The sequence below is a fragment of the Akebia trifoliata genome, chromosome 7 (genome assembly GCF_017979445.1).
Source record: "Akebia trifoliata isolate Shusen 1 chromosome 7, ASM1797944v1, whole genome shotgun sequence".
NCBI classification, from domain to species: Eukaryota; Viridiplantae; Streptophyta; class Magnoliopsida; order Ranunculales; family Lardizabalaceae; genus Akebia; species Akebia trifoliata.
In genome coordinates this window covers 12,672,611-12,680,018 of record NC_141381.1, presented here as the reverse complement: position 1 = coordinate 12,680,018, position 7,408 = coordinate 12,672,611, and positions in this window count along the sequence as shown.

The window sequence follows — 7,408 nt, the reverse complement described above, 5'->3', positions numbered from 1 at the left end:
AAGTTCAAAATTTGAAAAGGCGACTTAGGCAAAATTAAGGCATAACAATTAAAAATCAGAGCCTACTAGGTTGAAAACTTGAAAAAGCAATCTAGGCAAAAGTCAAGGTATTCTTAAAAAAAAATTTGGCAAGATTGAAAACTTGAAAAGGCAATCTAAAAAAAATTAGGACACCAAAAAAGGGAGAGGAAAGATCCCACCGAGAAGGAAAATTCAGAAGGAAGCTACTTAAAAACTAGTAAATGTAGAAAATTATTCAAATCACGGCATCTGTTTTTCAACTAAAAGTTCACATATGACAAAAACAATGTTGAAATCGAAGAAACTCAGAAGAAATGTTGAACATTATAAGATCTTTAAGAGTATGTTTACTTGTCCAAGTATTAGCTAAAGAAAAATGTAAAATCATCGACCACTTTAAAAAAAAAGATTTTCTATTTTTATATTTATAAAGATTTTAAGTCTAGCTTAAGTATTTCTCAAAAGAAATTTGAAAGAAAATGACCAATTCCTTATTCTACATATGATAATCTTAAGAGTTTGGAAATGTGGCACCTCGCCAAACGCTAACACAAAGTCTCATGTCAAATCTCGAGGCATAAGCTGGCGTCTTAAAATTTTGGTATGATTTCCTCTATTTATGTTAGCATTTCAAGGCGTTCAACCTGCATCTGATAAGCAACATATAATCCTGCATATATCCATATAAAATATCACAATAGCGAAAGCCTACATAGATCTAATAACGTACGATAGATCAGAGTGCAGAAGTAGAAATTTATATACAAGATTATACAGAAATTCCTCACTCTAACAAAAGTCCTAACGCTTGATAAAAAAAACCCATAATACTCCTAAACGAATATGATACCATTAGGGTATAGCCTCAATACTCACCAAGTAATGAACTTTGACTTTCTAACTGACCCACCAAATGATTCTCACTCGTTTTTTATACTTGCCTCATCAAGCTTCGGATCTAAAACTAAAAAATAGAGAAGGAAAGGGTGAGTAACAATGGTTACCCAGTAAAGAAGAAAATAATTTCTGCCAATAACCTCTCCTAACATAAACAAATAACCGTACTGAATCATTTTAAAATAAGAAAAATTTTACAGAAGAAACTACGATTAACTGGCACATATAGCCAGGGATGAGCAATTAAATGTTTTAAAACTCACATTTCATCGATCAGCAGTACTCACTATAACATTTTCTTTTTATACAAGACTAATTGATCAAGGAGAAATATTAAACATGCATTTCATTTTATATATTAAAATAAGACAACAGATACATAATACACAATGGTGAAGTAGTAAAATTAGAGAGTTGGGATTCACGACTGGATCACTTTTAGTCAGGACATGATGTTTCATAATAAAGCAGTAGTTCTTGATTTTGTGGCTGGTCACTGATTCTCAAATATACAAATCATTCGTATACGACCACCTTTACATTACAAATTCACTGGTAAAGATAGAGAGAAATAAATCCAGATTTCAGGTGTGACTCCACTCTCATACGCGTCTCATACCACGTATGAGCTTGGTGGTTCCTACCGTACATCCCAGGATAGTACACCACTCCAGATGACATGATGCACTATCTGATGAGTGTCTCCAAACACTCAATTATAAGCACATTTTACGGATATTTATCTTGATTTTTGTACATATTTCTCTATATTAAGATAATAATCATGATAAGCCTCAAACCACCACGTTGCATGTTAATTAGGCTTAATTATATATAAATAAATTCATTTACTAGATAAATCTAATTACGTGTGTTTCTTGTGCAGAAAATTAATAATTTGGAATCAAAATCTCAAGGAAAAAGCATTTGGGCCCACTTTGGAATGTCCTAATCCTTAACTCATATTCTCCTCTTTTGTCTTTTTGTGCAAAGAAAAGTGGAGGCTACTTTTAGACTCTTCTACACACATTTTTCTCTATAAATAGAGCCTTCATTTCTAGAGAAAGGGTCCCATCTTGGTTCTCTTATCCAAGACTCCTTTAATCTAAGGCTCTTTGCCTATTCTCTTATTTTTTGTATTTTCATTTTCTAGTTATTTTCTTTTGGTTAACTAGTCTTGTAAGAAGTAGAAGAAGAAGAAGTTGTAATTTTCTCCATGAAATGAAGAAAAGTTCTTTCATCTCTTATCTTCCCTCTCTTGCAATGACATTAGGCTAAGTTCCCCTCCATTGGAGAGTGAAAAAGCCTAGAGCAAGTTCTTGTGTTATTTCTAATTTTATGTCTTTCTTTTATTTAAAATGCTTATGAATTCTCTTTAAGTTTCTTGCACATTTTATTCTTAATATAGATACTTTATGCTTAGATTAGATCAAGATAAAGTATGCTTAAATTAGATAATTTGTAGTAAGAAGTTCTCAAGAAATTCTACTTTGTTTTTGTTCCTTTATTTCATTTTAATTGCAAAACTTTCCGATCTAAGGAGCTAACACCAAGCCCTTATGATTGAGTTATAAAAAGGCTAGAGACTAGAAATTGCTCATTAACATGTTTTAGGTAGATCCACCTCCAATGGTGTTTTAATTCATAAGTTTACTTTCTTTTAATTTCATTTACTTTAGTTTATTTTCTAGCCATTTTACATCTTCTTATAAGTTCAAAAATACAAAGAAAAACAGTTTTAATTCCTTTTAGTTAATTTGAATTTTATCTTCTTAGCTTAGCTCTATTCCTCTTTTCTCTTGGGTTCGATCCCCTACTTGCCCCACAAGTAAGGTAAAACTAAGATTATTATTAACTCCGATGAGAAGAACAACGATAGTCTCATCAGAATTTTGGCGTCGCTGCCGGGGAAAGGTAAAGGTAGTAGTGGTAAGTTTTGATTTAAAATTTTATTTTATTTTTTTTCATTTTTATTTTATTTTATTTTTTTTTCTTTTGGTTTCTTTCTATAAGTTCAAGTGTTCTTGAGATTTTAAGAGAGAAGAAAGAAAAAAAAAATATTGAAAAAAAAGAAGTCATTCTCGTTTTCTTTTTCACCCTTGACAGCAGAACTTAAACTGACTGTAACTTTCTACTCCGATCTCCGATTATCTATTAGTGTATATCGATTTGGGGTAGAACGAAATTTTTTATAAAATGTGACAAAGTCAGTAAGATAGCGGTAAGTCAGATTCTGTTTTTGAGTCCATTTACTATCATTTCTGCTAACATTTCTGTTTTACTTCTTGTAGGTGAACATTTTTTTTTTCTTTTTTTTTTCTTCTTTTCTTTCAATTTCCTTTAATCTTTAGTTAGGTTTATTTTTCTGTTTTAGAAACTCTTGTATAGGATTTCTTGTAATTTTTATTAATTATCCAAGAAGGCTTGGATTGTAATAGACTAAGGAAGGACGACGGGTGGACAATACCGTCACGGCTCCTTAGGTTCGTACACCAAAATTGGAGTTGGTGGCCTAAGTCGACTCAAACCGTCTTCACCCCATCTAGCACGGGAGGTAATCCCGAAACACCCACGCCTCTCTTTGCTAGTGGGTTACTCCTTGCCTTTGTATGTTATTTTTCCAATTTGCACACACTTGGAATAGTTAATTAAGTAGTAAAGAGCACCCCTCTCCTAGGGATGGCATGATAAGATAAGGATTGGAAGTTATTATCAATTCCTTGCTCTAATTAGGATAATCAATTCACTAGTCATCCAATCAAATTAATTAAAATCAATTAGACTTGACTATAGGGCCCACGAGCTCAATAGGAGAAATTCCACTTCAAGTTGTGCCAATTGCGCTTCTTGGTCATTTTTGTATCTAGTAAGATCTTGCCCTTTGAGGGGATAGACTCAGTCTATTCAAGAAAGGAAGGTATTTAAGCGTGCTCTTGCTTATGCATTATGCGCCTCCTCCGATCTGGAGATCCGAATGATTCAAACTTGATTTCATAGAACCGAGTTGGAAGGTTAGTTGCGCTATTTCTACCCAGTTAGGAGCTGTCTAGCTTTAGGCAACCTATCTAGGTCCAGTCTTTTCTTTTCGTGATTGTTTGATCGACTGTGTGATTTGTATGCTTGGTAGACGTTCACAAAATAACGTGTTAGAACCATTTGATCCTGAGATCGAACGTACCATAAGTAGGATACGCAAGACACCATCAGTAGTTATGATGGGTGATCGAGAGCGAACTCTCAATGAGCTCTTCGCTCCAGCTTCCGCATCTCCTCCCACATGCATTGTTTTACCATTGAACAATGCACCTCAGTTTGAAATTAGGGCTGCCACCATCAATATGCTCCCTAAGTTCCACGGTTTAGAGCGTGAACAACCTTACACCCATCTTAATCGATTCTTGACTATATGTCAAACTTTTAGAAATCAAATCTAGATGAGGAGAGTATCAAACTTATTCTGTTCCCGTTATCCTTGGAAGACCACGCAGCTGCGTGTTGAACACTCCCTAACACCCAATTCCATATCTACCTGGGATGTTCTATCCAAGAAATTTATGGCCAAATTCTACCCCGTGGCCAAAACTGAGAAAATGAAGGACTCTATTAAAAATTTTAGAGCCCGTCCTGATGATGAATTTTTCCAAACTTGGGAAAGATTTAATGATTTATTGGTCAAATGCCCACACCATGGCATTGACAAAGCACAGTTGGTGCAAAGTTTTTATAGAGGATTAACAATGAATCAACGTACCTTAGTTGAGTCAATGCATAAGGGTCAGTTCATGAACCAGACTCCCAACCAAGCGTATGATTTCCTCGTTGAGTTAGGTGAGAGTGCTCAAAATTGGAGCACTAACCAAGAAGAATTTGATAGAGACGATCCGGTTAGGAAGACAGGCATGTATGAGATGAAGGCAGACCCTGATCTAAAAAATGTCATGTGTAGTCTAGTGAGTGGGATGAATAATCTCACGAAGAAGTTAGATGCCTTTACCATCTCAGCATCCAAACCTCACCTAGACCCTCGTACAATTTCGCAAGTGACTGTCGAACCGAATTCTTTGTGTGTCATATGCGACGGCAACGACCATTTGGTCGAGTGTTGTCCCACCTTGCCTCAAATCAAAGCTGAACAAGCAAATGCGATTAATGGTTATAGTACTTTTAGGAAGCCAACTCCAAACTCTTTTAGCCAAACGTATCACCCAGATAATAAGTTCTATCCTAATTTCTCATACAGACAGAATGAACCTATTCAATCTAGTGGTCCGTCAGGTTACAATAGGAGTTTTCCTAGGCAATCTGGTTCTTCCACAAACCAAGCTATTGTCCTCAAGTCCCTTATCAACCCCAACAATCTACAGATTGCAGAGCCATCATACCAGATCCCATGACCAATTACCAGCAGCCTGCCCAACAACAGTTCCTTAGAATCTATGATTGCCGAGTTGATGAGACAGCAACAGCAGTTCATCCAAACTCACAGCAAACCCATCAAAATCAAACTCAGATTAACCAGGTCACTGCGCAATCCATAGCTAAGATGGAAGTTCAGTGGGGGAAGTTAGCTCTCTCATTGAGTGGGAGAGAGAAAGGTCAATTTCCTAGTCAGGACTATCCCTAATCCTAGAGGCCAACCTTTGATTCCAACGGATCGAAAGGTCAATATGAAGTAGGAAGCCATTCTGGAGCTCCACAAGACTCAGTCCAGGCTATCCACACCTTGCGTTCGGGAAAGAAGGTGGACAACAAGGTCCAACCTATTGACACGAGAAAAAGTCTTAGAAAAGGACAAAGTTCAAAAAGAAGCCATAGGGTCTCCAACAGAGAAGAAGAAAGATTTGGAAAATCCTCCTATCATTTTACCAATTCCAAAAGCTCCATTTCCCCATCGCCTTAGAGATTCTAAAAAAGGTAAGCAGTTTGAGGGTGTCTTAGAAGTCTTCCAAAGATGTGCATATCAATATCCCATTCCTAGATGCCATTAAGCAGATACCTTCTTATGCGAAATTCTTAAAGGATTTGACCACAGCTAAAAGGAAAACACCATTTCCTCGGGAAGCTATTATGGCAGTCCAAGCTTCGTCACTCATCCAACAAACGATTGCACCAAAATTTAAGGATCTTGGATGTCCGACAATTTCTATTCATATTGGAAATCAAGTGGTCGAAAAATGTCTCTTAGACTTAGGGCCAGTGTGAACCTTTTACCATATTCGGTTATAAACAATTAGGTTTGGGGATTTTGAAACCCACAGATATCACGTTGAGTCTAGCCGATAGGTCCATAAAAATTCCAAAGGGTATAGTTGAGGACGTGATAGTTAAAGTCAAAGATTTCTATTTTCCTGTTGACTTTGTTGTCTTAGAGACACAGAGCCAGTCATCAATTCGAACAGTCATATTCCTATCATCTTAGGACGTCCATTCTTAGCCACGTCTGACGCAGTCATTCGTTGTAGAAACGGAATTATGACTTTAGATTTGGGGATATGAAAGTGAAACTGAACGTCTTCCACAATTTCCAAGGAATTGATATAGATGATGGTATGGAGGAAGTGAACATGATAGATACGCTAGTCAATCAAACGTATCAAGAATTAGGGTACTCTGATCCCCTAACGAAATGTTTGGCTCACTTTGGCCTTGACTTGGACGTAGAAGAGTCTATAAGCGAAGTCAATGCTTTGCTTGAATCCGTTCCACTCTTAGATTCTGTGCGGTGGCACGCAAAAGCTGAAAGTCTTCCTGTGCGCACATCCAATCTTGTTCCTTCTCATGTCGAGCCTCCAAAATTGGAACTCAAGTCTCTTCCAGAGACCTTGAGATATGCATTTCTTGGCAAGAATCAAACCTTGCCTGTGATCATTTCCTCTCACCTCGATGAAGTCCAAGAGGAAAAGTTATTAGGAGTATTAAGGGAACATCAAGAAGCTATTGGTTGGAGCATAGCTGACATCAAGGGAATTAGTCCATCTATGGTGATGCACCACATTCGTTTAGAGAATTTTGCTAAACCTTCCTTAGAACCTCAGAGACGACTAAATCCTATCATGAAAGACGTGGTTCGGATGGAAGTGATGAAATTGCTAAATACGGGTATTATCTATCCTATCTTTGACAGTCGTTGGGTGAGTCCAATACAAGTAGTTCCTAAGAAATCTGGTATCACTGTGGTAGTGAACCAAGACAACGAATTAATCCCCACTCGAGTCCAAAATGGATGGAGAGTGTGTATCGATTATAGGATACTCAACTCGATGACTCCTAAAGATCATTTCCCCTTACCTTTCATTGATCAAATGTTAGAGCGTCTAGCAGGACATTCTTATTATTGCTTCTTAGATGGTTATTCTGGGTACAACCAGATACCTGTTGCTCCAATCGATCAAGAGAAAACAACGTTCACCTGTCCCTTTGGAACTTTCGCGTATCGTCGCATGCCTTTTGGATTGTGCAATGCACCCGCTACTTTTCAACGGTGTATGAT